The sequence below is a fragment of the Monodelphis domestica genome, chromosome 5 (genome assembly GCF_027887165.1).
Source record: "Monodelphis domestica isolate mMonDom1 chromosome 5, mMonDom1.pri, whole genome shotgun sequence".
NCBI lineage: Eukaryota > Metazoa > Chordata > Mammalia > Didelphimorphia > Didelphidae > Monodelphis > Monodelphis domestica.
Window position 1 is genome coordinate 566732 of NC_077231.1, and position 15592 is coordinate 582323.

General features: G+C 40.6%; 1 long non-coding RNA gene across 1 annotated transcript; it reads right to left on the bottom strand.

Moving 5' to 3' along the window:
- Nucleotides 1-513: 513 nt before the first annotated feature.
- On the bottom strand, nucleotides 514-14672 carry LOC130454283 (uncharacterized). The gene is made up of 3 exons (XR_008911932.1): nucleotides 12511-14672; nucleotides 6650-6713; nucleotides 514-4219 (listed from the first exon to the last, which is right to left on the bottom strand). It is a non-coding gene; the product is annotated as an uncharacterized LOC130454283 (long non-coding RNA).
- Between the last annotated feature and the right edge of the window lie 920 nt (nucleotides 14673-15592).

Genomic DNA, 15592 nt, shown 5'->3' on the forward strand with positions numbered 1-15592 from the left:
AGATGGCCTGGGGCTTCAGCAGAGCCACACTGAGAAAACAAGGGAAAGGCACCGCACAACTCACTGTAAATGGCCATCTCTAGCCGTTTAGCCCTGACCCGAGGACAGATGTTGGACAGTAGCTCATGGGGACCAAGAGATCAAGTGAGAGTGTTTGGAGGATTCCAGGGGAATGGTTTATTGGTTCCCAGAGCAAGAGAGTCCCGAGTTCCTTAGTGTAGCAAAGGCTGAAAAAGAAAGAACCATGGGGGCCCTGCAGGGAGAAGTAGACTAGGCTTAGATGAGCAGTGGGATGGGTTTCTTTGCACATGGAAAGAAATGTTCTTTAACTAGGGCAAGAATGGCCTTTTCCTCTGATCCTGAGGCCAAAAAGGAAAAGGAGGCTGTAACCTCCTGTAGTGACATCTGAAAATTCTCCTGGGTGGACACCTGAAAGGAGATCGGAAACTGAGGGAAAACGGATAGAGAAGAGAAAGAGAGAGACAAAGGAATAAAGACTCAAGAGACAAGGAGTTCAAAAATGTGGGCTACACCTTGCCATGCCCCTCGGATGGTGTTGTGCCCTCCAACTTTTATTGGAGACTTTAGGAATGTCAAGTGGGAGGTAGCTAATGAACATTCGACGTGGCATAGGTTTGAACCTAGTTTGAATTGACAATCACGTAATCAAAGAGGAGGAGGCTAATCAAGTTTGTGCCTTGCCAAGGAATGTGGTCTAACAATGTCCCGCTCAGGAACTCTTTTGACCTTTGGACTGAAGATTAGGAAATACAATAATCAATAAGTAACCTGATCATGAGTGTGGCATATGAACACATAAGATACAATATCAATACATCAATAATACTTCCACAATGCTAACATACCTGGTATGCCACATATCCCCCCCCTTTTTGTTTAAGAATGAAGAGAAGAGTGTATGATGGTAAAAAGAAATGATAAACTAAACCCAAACGACAACAAAATAATGAGTATAGCAAAAATAACAAAAAAAAAAGAATTCTAAATCAAATCGCAAAATTAAATTTTAAAAAATTATGTAAGACCAATAATAAAAATAAGAATGACCACAACTCACTAGGCATCCTGAATAAATGTGATCAGTGCCATAGTCCTGTAGGACGGGTGCATGAGTATAACATTTTACCCATGTTCAGCCAGGACTGTAAGAAGTTGCCAGACCTTTAAATCTAAAGAGAGGGACTCTAGTTTGAGATGAGAGGGTAGTCCCTCCTTTCCCTTGGTCGGATCATGCATCCTCTTTGGGATATTGAAGCCCAGCCACATAGATATTTGATTGGAACTTTGGTACCAGGCCGACCTGTGTTTGAGGGTGTCAAAACACCGCGTCCTTTTACCTCCAACCTTAGCAACCAATATTTATCCGTCTCATATGGATTATAGGACTCTCTATGTCTTGGGCTTCCTGGCAAAGTGTAATGTATCCACTGCAATCCCTTCTTCTGCAATCAGACACAATAACTCACATCAGTCCCATGAGGTTTCACACATTCTTGCAGGTTCCTACAGTCTCAAGCTATTGGGTAAGCATCTATAAGAAAGCTTAAAGATATTGTTAACTCACATTTCAGGATCAAACTATTCATACTGCTTTCAATGGACTTCTAGTACTAAAAAGAAAATATATGGGGGAAATGATCTGAAAATAGAATCAGGGAAAACAAAAATAAAATTAATACAAAATTTTCTACTCATGGCTCACATTTCATGTGGCAACGTTTTAGCTAAGCCAATGTGGAATACAAGAATTTTCATTCAAAAATGATTTCTATTTCCCTAATTTAAGTTGACCAAGATTCACATGGTGAGCATACAAAAGTTTTCATCGTGAAAAGCTTTACAAAAACATTAATGCAACAATTCATGTGAATTTTTAAAAGTACCAATATTCCCATAAACATTACATTCTGTGTTTGTTGCTCTATATCATTTTTAAACAACAAGAATGATGAGGATGAAGTGACATGGCAACTTCTGGCTGCATATTTCTGATATAGGCCTTATTTAAACCTCTTCTTCTGTATGAGGAAACCAGGCAATATAACCACCAAGAATGTGGCATTGCCAATGTTTGCAAAATTAATTCTCCCAAACCAATTTTAGGGTTAATAGAAGCTTAAGTTTCTTTCCATTTAGAAGCAATTTCTACAGCTTCCTGCTCATATACAATTTGGTCTCGCTTATTAATTTTTTGTTGTAAATGTGTAATATCCAACGTGCTTTGGGGATGGCCCCAAGCTCCTTTAATGTGCTGTACTACAGATTGCCATTCATATGAACCATGACCATATTTGAAAGGTGTAACACAATATCCTGTTTGGTTGAAATGACATGGAGAAGTAATTCTAGCGTGCAAAGCTCCACCCTCTTTTCTTAGCCAAAATACAGCATCTTTCAAAGTTTCTGATTCATCCTTAAAAGCCAGGTCAAGACTGTTGTGTGTGTCAACGTTCAGATGAATTAGACACAACCTCTCGTATAAAACCTTGGTTTTGTAGTCAGTGAACACAATTGTAGCAATAATTGAATCAATATAAAGCATCTGGAGTGATGCACGATGATGGGAAATGCTCTGTGGACCAAATGGACAGTTGGAGTAGATGCCCGTGTCGGTAAGATTCACAGGTAACCACACCAATGGTGGTTGGTACTTAACAGCAATCTAGGTTTTGTCATGAACAGAATCTATACATGGATGTAGATGACAGTTTAAGTGATTGAGGTCCCCATGTAAGAATCTCCAAGTCTATTCTACCTGACATCTCCACCTCTCTAGGAGTTTGACCAGGACCATCTGTCTGCCCATGATAAATCCCTGTGCAGTGACTCTACCCGATTCAAACACAATTTTCTGTTGTCAGGGCTACTCCGTCTCTGTTGTGGTGGATCAATTCTAGCCCCTGTTCCCAGGAGAGCCATACCGATGCCCATATACTTGTTATCAGTAGCCCAAGTTTGAATTTTACCAGGTCTACAAAATGAATTCTTTCTGTCAGTACATGGCGTAGACATACAAAATGAAGGGTATACAGTAGGGTCTGAATAATTGTAGCCAGTCCCTTCTGAGTGCATGGCAATGCCTCTGGCTAACATTGAGTATGGCAGCCATTTGGTGTCAGGAACATACACAAGTGGGGGCTTGTCCATCCAAGTTAACATTCTTAATATTGGGGTTTAGGTGTAATAGACCAATAGATTTCAGCATGACAAGTGTCCATCAGGGCAATGATGGTGAATATAATCAAGAGAGGTGTAATGACAGTCTTTGACATGTGTGTAGTCCCCAGGGAGCATGTCTGCTGGTGATCGATGTCATCTGCATTGTTCGTCTGCTTCTCTTCCTGGTCCTGAGCTGCATGGCGTGATGTGCTTGGTGGGTGTCCAGATGTTTCCGTTATTTGTAGAAATACAAGCAAACCCTCGACCCGATGTTATCATCCTGTTGGGTCCCCTATAGTCTGTATCTCCTGGTAATATTCAACCAAATCCAGGGCTACTCTACAGTGTAATCTTTATCATTACACTTAAAATGTTATTGCATAGGAGTAGCCTATAGCCCTTCTGGGATGGAGAAGTGACTGATGGTTAGGAGTACCATTACATCCCCTTTACATTTAAAAGCTTGAATGCAAATTGGTTTTTAAGTAAGTGTGATTCTAATGAAGACCTATCCTTTTTTTTTTTTTGCAAATAGAAAAATGAACTGATTAAGACAATTATCATACATACATTTTGGATAATATGAACAATTTCTGTTGCAATTGAACAGTATCCAATGAACTGTTATAACATTCCCAATTCTACAATTTGTTTTTGATCAAATTTGGGTAACATGGAACAATTCCAATAAAATAATTGCAAGTTACATTTTGTACAAATACCATTTGAAGTATTCAGGTACATGATAAGAATTGATCTTACAATAAATACCCATATACATTTAGAAAAGAATGTCACAAATTAATGCTATTCTTCTGTAGATAAACTGCCTCTCAGTAAAAGTTCATCTGTGTGGCCAGTTCACTGTCCCCAAGTCAGTGGTTTCACCTTGTTTGTTCATCTGCTGTTTTTTCTGGTGTCTGGCCTCTGTGTTGTGCTGTGGTTGGTGCTGTACAGACATCTGCTTTCTCTTTTCTCTGGGATGGCTTTCTTTGGAAATGCTTGGGGACTTTGGTTTTCTTCCATGGACTTCTGGTATCTGCGAAAATAGAAGCAAAATCTCGACCCCAAATGAAAGACTTATTGGGTCTCATTCAGTTAGAAAGTGACTGAAAATATCCTTTCTTTTTTACTTTGGGCTTTTAAATTACTTTGAGCCCTTTCTCCAATTGCTTGTTTTTAAGAATTTTCTGGAATACCAATCTTATGAGAGATGTTCCATGATTTGTTCAACTTAGCCCATCTAAATTTTTTAGCTGTTTTGGAATGGCCAAATATGCAATATTATTTAAAAGATGTCCAATAACTTTGCATACTTCTTCATTTTGAGCTTGAGCTCATACATCACGAGAGTAATCATCTCCAATCACATATTCTTTTTCCATTTTTACAACAGGAGCATATTGTAATGCATCCCTTTGCCCAAATTGTGCAGTTCTTAAAATTCTGCAGTCACCTCCTTGAAGTGAAGGAGTGGCATTATATAGTCCACAGAACTTGCACTGCCAAGTAATTTCACCTGTTTGTATACAATATTGAGGTTCATAGACCTGCCCCTCTGATGTAGGAGTGAGTGTGAATGATCTGCTTGCTAAAAAGCAGTGGCTGCTAGTCCATTCACTCTTGAAATTCCCTCATAGATAGGTCAAGGGAGGTTCATGTCAGAGTAAATGTGTGTTATAAAATTTTCACTCCGACTTTGCAAGATAGTATTCATTGTGATGTGAAATAACAGAAGACGTTCTCTAAAATCTTGCATTAATTTAATATTCATATCTTTTAAACAAATAGCCAGATAAACAACATACAATGACTCACATATGATTTCCCAAGTCTGTGCTATGATCTTAAGCACGTGTCTAACTGCAGTCAACTCTGCTTTCTGCAAAAAGCTATACTGTGCCTGCATCAACATTACAGGACTCTCTGATATAGAGCTGCTGCTTTTTCCTGATTTGATGCAGTGAAAGTGTTCACAGCATTAGCAACAAGGTGCAGTGATGTTATTTTTAAACAATTATATATAAATTCTTAATTTTCAAGATTTGAGCACTAGGAATGTGATCATCAATTTTACCTATTAACTTTGCAAACCCAATTGCCAAAATAGATATGGTACAAGTAACATTTGAGCTTGTATTCTTCTCATTGGGTTTAGACTAACATCAGTATCAGGACCAATGTTTGTAATTTGAGTAAGCAGTAATTCTGCCAATTTCTGTAGCACGACATAACTCGTTATCTAAATATATACTTATCTCCTTCTTTAGAGAGATCATTTCCCCTGTGGCCAGGGTGCTTCTTGGTGGCACCTGGATAGACTTCATTGATAGGAAGTGTGTTAAGTCTGACAAGATTGACCTCAATTCCGCTAAGACCCTACTAAAAAAGGCAGGCATTTCCCCAAAGATTTGCTCTCTAGGGATGTCCGCTGCTATTTTGTACTTGTGGGATGGCTGAGAGGCAGGAGGAAGCAGCACTTGCTGGCTGAGAGGCCGGCTCTCTTTCCCTGGGACTGACTCGGTCTCCCAGAGCCCCTGAAGAGGCAATAAAGGGGAGGAGAGACTCCCAAGGGAGCCTTGGATAGCTTTTGTCCCAGGGCTCCCTGAGGGCCCCGGGGTGGGTGGCTGGGTGGAGGCTAGTTTTCAGTGGGGCTGCCTTTGCCCTCTCAGGGTTATGAATGGCGGGAAGAGGTTTATGATCTAGTCCAACGTGCTCATTGCACAGGAGGAAAAACTGAGGCTGGAAGAGGAAGTTCTGTGCCCGCGTTCACAAAAGTAAATGCCTGAGCCGGTCATCCCCTTTCCTCCAGGCGCGGTCCCATCTCTGGCCAGCCCCGGGCCTCCTCTCTGTGCCCCATTTCAGGGAGAGGCTCTAAAGAACCAACAACAAGGGAAACAGCCCCTCTGGTTAGGAACCCATCCAGCACTTGTGCTCGACCTCTTCACTGGCCCCAGGAGCCCTGATCCGGGTCTGACACACTCATGCCTATTCCCATTCCCTGGACCATCGCCAGGGTAGCAACTGCCTCCCGCCTTTAAAAGGTTTGCACTGCTGGGTCATCACTGCTGAAGTGTTTGGCGACCAGAGCGATGCGTCTATTCGGGACGAAAACACAGCCTGAGCCCTGGGCCCGACTCCCCCACGGAGGGACAACATGGGGATTAATTGCGCAACAGCCCAAGAAGGCTATAGGATCCGCAGAAAGTTCCTGGGGAAACTCCATAGAGCTACCTCATCCGGAGACTGTCGCAAACTGCAGTCGCTTTTGTTGGCCAAAGGGAAAGATATAAATGAGGTAGACGATCCCAACAGGTAAGAGGAGGCCCCCTGGAGGAACCTCCCCTGTGGATCCCCTAATCCTGGGAAAGAGCTTCTCTGAGCACCTGGGACAGCGCCAAGCCTCAGGCTCGCCCTTTGTCTCCTGCAGAATGGATTGGGCCTTCCTTTAAGCCAGAGGCCAACTTACCCTTTCTCCACAGCAACATGGAAGCAAACACCACTCCATACTGCCTCTATACCGAAGTGTCACACTGTCAAGAGAGGAAATGATTGACTGTCTTTGTTAAGCACTTACTGCCTGTGCCAGGCACCTCAATCCCCGCCACAGAGAAAAGAAATGGGGAAGAGCAGAGGGAATGAGGGGGGTGGGGATATGGCCCTTTCACGCTGAGGAATTCGGGAGTGCGTGCGGGGCTGCGCTGCTCACTCTTCAAGGGATCAGGAAGCCACCGACCACAGGACAGAGGTTTCGTGAGAGAGAAAGAGCGAAAACCTGGGGAAAAGCTCCTCTCCCACCCCTGAGCTGCTCCATCCTTCCTCCGAAGCCTCCTCCGTCAGTTGGTCCCTCTTGTCAGTTAGAGGCTCTCGCTTGCACCACCGCACAGATTCTACTGGAACACTTGGGTCAAGCTTTGGTACCAGGTTCCAATCTGCAGTCACTCAGAAGGCAGATAGCTAGGTGGTCCATGGGCTAAGGTTTACAGACACTGGGGAAAGGCACAAGCTTATTCAGAGCTTAAAATACCAACTGGAAGAACCATCCCACAATCCCCAAATGCTTTGTGTAGTAAAGTAAAGGCGTCCTTCCTTTCCCTCTCACTTGGACATTTGAGAGCCCTTTGTACTGTGGAGGGGCCGAGGCAATCCCAGGAGAGACTACATTTCCTGGGCTCCTCCGCCTATTCATTTGGGATGTATTCATAATGATTACCTTGAGAACAACACTCTGATTTGACTGAACACAAGGAGGATCATCTCCTGGAACATTTGATTTGTGCTGGACAGAAGAGCTGTCATTTCAGTGAGGATGGGGACCCCAGGGGCTTGGCGATCTCCTCGTAGAGCAGACTCATCACCTGGGTCCCTTCCCTTTTGAACCCTGATCGTCTCTCTCAGAACTCATATTACCTATTGGTGGTTGGTCCTAAGGCAGAAGAACAGACGGGCTAGGCAATGAGGGCTAAGTGACTTGCTCAGGGTCATGAGGCTATGAAGTCTGAGACCAGATTGGAACCCACAATCTCCTTTCTCCAGGTCTGGCTCCCTATCTACTCAGCCACCTGGCTACCCCGATCATGAACTTTAAAAAAACACCCCTTACTTTATATCTTTTTCCAAAGCAATGACGGCTTGGAAAACCTTTCTCTGAAAAGGGGTCCATGACACCCAAAAAGTTAAGAAACTCTGCCTTAGGGAGTATCCTGGAGCCCTGAAAAGTTTAGGTATTTCCTTGCTTTGTACTATATATGAGGTCGGCTCCTCAGAATTCCATAAGTTCCATTGGATATTTGCCTACAGTGCTTTACTCCATGCAGCGCTCCACTTGGGATATTAATTAGTCCTTTACATATTCCATGATTTTTGCAAAATCTCTTAAAAATTTGTTCCTACCAAGTAAAAATCTACGCAGACAGAATTTCCACAAGAGCCAATCCTGAAGTGTAGGGGGCTTTCCCCCACCCTTTGTCTTCAAGACTGCATCATTTCCTTTCCTAGAATTGCTGAACAAATGCTGGGTTTTAGGAAGAGGCTTCACTCTTGGTCACTGACACTTGAGAGAGAAAAAAGCTAAAGTAGCACAACTTGGGAGACTTGTGGGAGATGAAAAAAGCCAGGAGAAGACCTTTCTTCCAGGCTTAACCCCCTGGAGGCCAGGCTTTCCTTACTTTTCAGGCTGACCCCACTCAAGGGGAAGGGGCCAAGAGAACAGGTCACCTTTAAAGCCAATCAGCAGGGTTCTGAGGGAACAGGGTTGGTTGACTGATCATAAAACAAAGATAGCAATGGAGGAAGACAGCCATGAAATGGGATGGAAGCAGCTCTTCCCTATTCTGGACTGCTGTCTCCTGACAACAGGCTATTAGCTGGATGGAATCCCAGAGCCTATCTAACCTCCTTCCCTCCTGTCACCTCAGAGGAAACTAAGGCTCAGAGAAGCAAAGGGATTGGCTTACAATCACCCAGAAAGTGCCTGAGAGGCGGTATTGACGCCCAGGTCGCTCCCTCCAAATTTCCATGTGTAGCCTACGTCTTTGACATGACCTTAGCGAATTCACTAGATAGTCACCCAATGTCTTAAGCTGAATCCAAGTGCACAGACAATCCTTGCATCCTCTAACAGTATCTTTAATACGATTTTGCAGCTTGGCATCACACCACTTCTGATGGCGGTGAAAATGCATAATGAAGAAAAGGTCAATTATTTATTTATTTATTATAGTTATTTTTTTAAACCCTTACTTCCCATATTACAATCAATACTATGGAGGGGTTCTAAAGAGGAAGAGTGACAATGGCAAGACAATGGGGGTTAAGTGACTTGCTCTGGGTCACACTGCTGGGAAGTGTCAGAGGCCAGATTTAAAACTAGGATATCCCATCTCAAGGCCTGGCTCTCAATCCACTGAGCCACCCAGCTGCCCCCTGGTTCATTCATTCTTACAGAATGGAGCAAATTTCAATGCCTGTAGCAATTTGAAAAGGTATGATAATCACTACAGTAATCAAAGATTGAGATAAAAATGAAAATGTCTAGAAAAAATAGGAAGAACTTATATAATGAAACACTTCAGAAACAATAATTTAAATTATTTTGAAAAGGTAAAAATTGTCAAGAAATATCATCAGCTATAAAAAGAAAAACTATTTTCTTTGACTGCAATGTAGAGCATCAGTTCACATGACTATGCTAGTCACTATTTCTTGATGATTACTATTTTCAATCAACTTCACTTGACCCCGATGCCTTTTAAGGTGCTTAAGATTACACCACTAATGTTTGTTATTCAACTGACTATGGATTCTCTTTGGAAATAATCTTAATATCAACCGTGAGAATTGTAGGATGTGTTTTCTGCTCATTTTTCTGTGATTTTCTATATGATTGTGCATGTTGAAAGGTATACATGAATATAAGAATAATGTGATGAATTACTTTGGTGGGATGATCTTTTCATTGTGGATATTCTAAGCACTGGGTGCAATTTTATTCCTTCAATCCCTTTTCCTCACTCTTCATGGAATTTTTGACTCTGATATCCCACAAATCCTTCATAGTAGGCTTCTGGGTAAGCATGGCAGCAGTCTAGACACTGGAAACTTCCTCTACTCACAATACACTGACAAAGATTACCTCAACAGATCTTTCAAATCATTTTCAGAGGAACGGAGGAACTGTACAGTAGGCTCAGCATTGAAGGTCCATGGGATTTGGGCATTTCCACACAATAAGAGGGTGAAAAGAGGGGCACCTCTAGAGCAAGCAAAAGGCACTTCTAGGTCCTTGGGAGCTGACTAGGACTGCCTGGGACCTACTCCTGAAAGCAGATAGATGGGAAAACCAGGAGGGCAGGGCAGCCACCCAGCTACCCCCATGAAACTGAAAGATTGTAAATAATAAAAAACCTTTAAAATCAGAACTTGAAAAATATAAAATTAAAAATTAAAAAATCAGAACATGAGTGCTAAGCTTAGTATTAGCCCAGTTTTTTTCTATCCTATTTTAATCAATGTATATTCTGAAATTTAATTGCTCTTACAGGGTCTATATAATCTATAATGCATTATATACCTTATATAAAAGTGGGGGGAAAGTAGCAATCTCAAATCCAAAATTCCATTTTTTCCCTTATATTTTAATAGCAGTCAGGATAATCCCAAATGTTAATCCATTAATTTGAATTTCTTGCACATTTGTAAATATATATTATATGCAAATCACTGCCTTATTAGAAATTGAGAAACAGAAAAAATAAGGTGGTCCCCAGTCTAGTGAACTTCATAATTTAATGGATATAACACATCCACAAGCCATTTGAGTTCCTCGTAGCCTTGAAAAAAATCATTTGAAAATCTAACAATGGGATGAATAAATCTACTTGAGGGACTTAGAATATTAGTATTGTTACAAAACTAAAGTTAAGTCTATTTCCTCTTCAACTCTGCTTCCATCAAGCAGATTAACCATCATTTCCTAAATGCATCCACAGGTTAGCTGCCTCAGGACCTTTCCTTACATTGTTCTCTGTATTTAGAACATCCTCTTTGCCCTCCTTTTTGTCTCCTGAAATTCTTCCTTCTACCAATCTTTGAAGCCTCTAATCAAATATAACCACCCATCGAAAGTTTTCATTGACCCTGCTAAGTCCTCAGAGCTCATTCGCTCTAAAACATTTCACACATTCTTCTTTCTCTCATATTTATTTGTTCATATGTCTTAGAAGACATGCATGAAGTACCTCCTCTGAGCCAGGTAATGTGCTAAGAGCCAGGAACATACACTTGAAAAAAGACAGTCCCTGCCACCAAGAAACTTACAATCTAGTGTAAGAAGACAACAACATACAACTCAAAAGAAAACCAAGAATTGGGGATTAGGGGAAAGATAGTATGCCCTGGAGCACAGTGGAGAAGTCAATGAGTCCCACATGGTGGAACCAAGTGAGGAAAGAGGAGTTGTCCCTGCTTAAATAGAGGTTTGAGAGTTCAGAACTCTATCCTCCAATCAGAGAGATATTTCTGACTTGATTATTAGTGAGACTAGGAACTGCTTATTTCTTCTTTCATTTCCCCCAATACCTTTTATTTGAATGTGTTGAAGAATTAAAATATTTATCAGCATATGTAATGATAAAAATTAATATTTCTCCTCATGGAGCAGAGTTTTTCAAGAAAGCACATGTCTAAAATGATTGGAAAAACTAATTCTTTGTATGATGTGCTGGTTAGAGCCATCAACATCAGGCACATATAATGTGTTACACCTGTTGGCATTATTTTTGCCAGCAAGAGATAAAAGAAAGTTTTTGAGGACATTGCACATTGCATTCTCATTAAATACAGGAAGAATTAAATACACACAGCAGAGTAACAAAAGAAAGACGGCACATTAATGGTTGATAATGGAACTAGAGAAAAAAAAGGCAGGATGAAACTCCAAATTTAAAGAAAACAAGCATTTCCATATATGAAGAAAAAGAGAATAATAAGCCTAATGAAACCACAATCTCCTCTATTTTAACTAACTTTGCCACATATCTACACTATTAGAAACCTCCTCCTCCCTCCCCTAATCACATCAGATTGTGTCTAGGAGGCCAATATTTTTGTATAAATTAAGTCTTTCCTGTTTTGTCTTTCTGTTCTCTTTTTGGAGATGAATTCTAATAAATTCCAGCTTTCCTTCTGAGGTTGTATATAATGTGCTGCTGGTTCTACTCATTTTACTATTCATTATCTCAAAAAGTTCTTTCTAGTTGTTTTTTAAAAGTCAGTTTAGTCATCATTTCTTATGGGGTAGTAGTATTCCATTCAAACATTCATATATAACACTTTGTTTTGCCATTCCCCAGTTTTCAATTCTTTGTCACCATAACAAGAGCTGCTATGAATGTTTTGGAACATAGGGATTCCTTTCCTCTTTCGCTAAACTTCTTGGGAAGCAGACCCAGCCATATGTGTACAGACCTTCATAAGATTTGGGTGTGTCTCCAAATGAGTCTTTAAAATGATGGCATAAGAGGCAGAGTCAAGATGGCAGGTTAGGAGCAACAATAGTTCAGACTTCTGAAAATGCTTCCTTAATGATCACAAACTGAATGCTCCTAGGGAACTGAAAATCAAACCTAACAACAAGACAGAGCCAAAGAACCCTCCTGGTGGATTCAGTTCAAAAGGTATGCCTCCCAAAAGTCAGAATCCGAGAACACTCGGATTTAAGGGGAAGGCATAAGGAAGGTCCCAGGACCTCTCCCCTGAACCCAGAGTGCTGAGACTCCAGTGGCATCAGGAACCTCTGGGCAGACAAAGGTGCTGGTATAGAGGGTGTACCTTGTGAGCAAGGCTGTGCCAGGCTCAGAGTGTGGAACACAGGCAGCAGGGAAGCAGCTGGAGAGAACTGGAGAGAGCCTGGGAGTCTGAGACCTTACATTTGCCTCCAGCCTTCCAGGAGGTTTTGGCCTCAGAGCACATACAGTCCAACCCATCTGAACTTAATCCCATCAAAAGCCTCCAGAGGACAGGGAAGCTCAAATTCCTCCCCAGAGACTGCACTGAGAGATCTGACAAAGCTCCAAGAGTGGAGAATGACAGAAAACCACAAAATCGAAGGAAAAAAATGAGAGGAGCAAGACCACAGACAAGTATGGGGAGCAAAGAAGGGGCAAATATGAGCAAACAACAGAAAAAGAAGAAAGAAATTACAGTAGACAGCTTCACCACAGCCAATGGAACAGAGGGGGAGGGATGAGCAAACAATAAACCAGAAAGCCCAGCGAATTGGATATAGGCTGTGGAGGAACTCAAAATGCAATTCAAAATACAATAAAGAGAGGCTGAAGACAATGGGGAAAAGAACTTAAAAACTAAGCTAAGTATTTGGAAACAGAAACTAGTGTCTTGAAAGCCAAAATCGACCAGCTGGAAAATGAGGCAAAAGAGATGAAAGATGAGGCAAAGAAGATGAAAGATGAGACAAAAGAGATGAAAGATGAGGTAAAGAGGATGAAAGATGACCTCCAAAGAAAATCAGACCAGAAGGAAAAGGACGACCAAAAAGACAGGGATGAAATCCAGTCTTTAAGAACCAGAATAAAACAATTGGAATTAAGTGACCTCACAAGGCAACAGGACACTATAAAAAAAAACAAAAAGAATTTTAAAATTGAGGAAAATATAAAGCTTCTCATTCACTAAGCAGAGGATTTAGAAAATCGTTCTAGGAGAGATGATTTAAGAATCATTAGTCTACCAGAAGACCATGACAAAAGAAAAAGCCTGGACATAATACTACAGGGGAAAAGTGGAGATTGAAAGAATCCACAGATCACCCCCAGTACTTAATCCCCAACTGACAACACCCAGGAGTGTTATAGCCATATTCAAGAACTATCAGACCAAAGAAAAGATATTACAAGCTGCCAAGAAGAAGTCATTCAGATACCATGGAACCACAGTGAGGATAACACAGGATCTGGCTGTATCCACACTGAAGGACTGAAAGGCATGGAATATGATATTCCAGAAAGCAAGGGGACTAGGTCTACAACCAAGAATCAACTACCCAGCAAATCTGACTACATTCTTGCAGGGGAATGTATGGTCATTCAACAAAATAGAAGAATTCCAAGAATTTGTAAAGAAAAGACCAGACCTAAACAGAAAATTTGATGTCCAAGCACAGAACTCAAGAGAATCATCAAAAGGTAATTTTTTTAAAAGGGGGGGGAAGAAAAACAAAACAAAACAACACAAAAAAAATTTTAAGAGACTCAGTAAGTTAAAATGATATGTATCCCTATAAGAAAAGTCATTGGTAACTAAAATACTGTTGTTATCACCTGGATAGCTAGAAGAATTACACTTAGGGGGAACAGTGACAAACTGTATAGGATGAAATAGCAAGACACAGATAGCTATATAGATATATGTGTGCACAAATACATATACATGTGTGTGTATATATATGCATATATATACATAACTAGAGCTAAAAAAGAGAGCTTAATAGTAAAATAAATGGGAAAAGAAACTAATAGGGGTAAATTTATATGTCACAAAGAAGCTCATGGTGGGAGGGGGAAGAACATCAATACACGGGAAGGGTAAAGAGGTCAGAGATGGGAAATTTTCAACTCTTACATAATTTGAAATTTACCCAAAGAGGGAAGAACAATCCAATCCATTGGGGCAGAGAATAGATTTGCACTCTATAGGAGAGTAAAAGGTAACAAATGGACTGGTGGGGAGGGAAGCAGTACAAGGGAGGGAGAGGGTGGGGGTAATTTTAGGAACCCTACAGGGAAAATACAGTGTGAATAAGAAGGGAGGGGTAGAAAGGGAAGTAAAATAAGGGTGGGAAGTAGGGGATTGATCAAAAACAAACATTGGTGTAGATAGAAATAGTGAAAAACAAAAGACAGGGCCAGTAGTAGAAATCAAAATGCTGGGAAATACACAGCTAGAAATCATAACTCTGAATGTGAATGGAATGAACTCACCCATAAAAAGCAAGCGAATAGCAGAGTGGATTGGAATCCAAAACATTACTATATCCTGTCTGCACGAAACACACATAACGAAGGTAGATACGCCGAAGGTGAAGGTAAGAGGATGGAGCCAAATCTATTGGGCATCAACTGATAAAAAGAAGGCAGGAGTCGCAATCATAATATCTGACAAAGCCAAAGTAAAAATAAATCTAGTTAAAAGAGATAGAGAAGGTAATTACATTCTTATAAAAGGCAGTATAGACAATGAGGAAATATCTGTACTCAATATGTATGCACCAGTTGGCATAGCATCCAAATTTCTAAAGGAGAAACTAGTGGAGCTCAAGGATGAAATAGATAGAAAAACTATACTAGTGGGAGACCTGAACCTTCCTCTATCCAAACTAAATAAATCAAACCAAAAAATATATAACAAAGAGGTAAGAGAAGTGAATGAAATCTTAGAAAATGTATACTTATTTGGCATGTGGAGAAAAATAAATAAGGACAGAAAGGAATATACCTTCTTTTCAAGAGCACATTGCACATTCACAAAAATTGACCATGTATTAGGGCATAAAAACATTGCAAACAACTGCAAAACAGCATAAATAATAAATGCAACCTTCTCAGACCACAATGCAATGAAAATAATCATTAGTAAGGGTACATGGAGAGGTAAATCAAAAATTAATTGGAAGTTAAACAATATGATTCTATAAAACCAGTTAGTTCAAGAATAAATCATAGAAACAATTAATAACTTCATTGAAGAAAATGACAAGGGTGAGACATCCTTTCAAAACCTATGGGATGCAGCCAAAGCAGTATGGAGGGGGAAATTTATATCCTTGAGTTCATATATTAACAGATTAAGAAGGGCAGAGGTCAATGATTTGGGAATGCAAATGTAAAAAAATAGA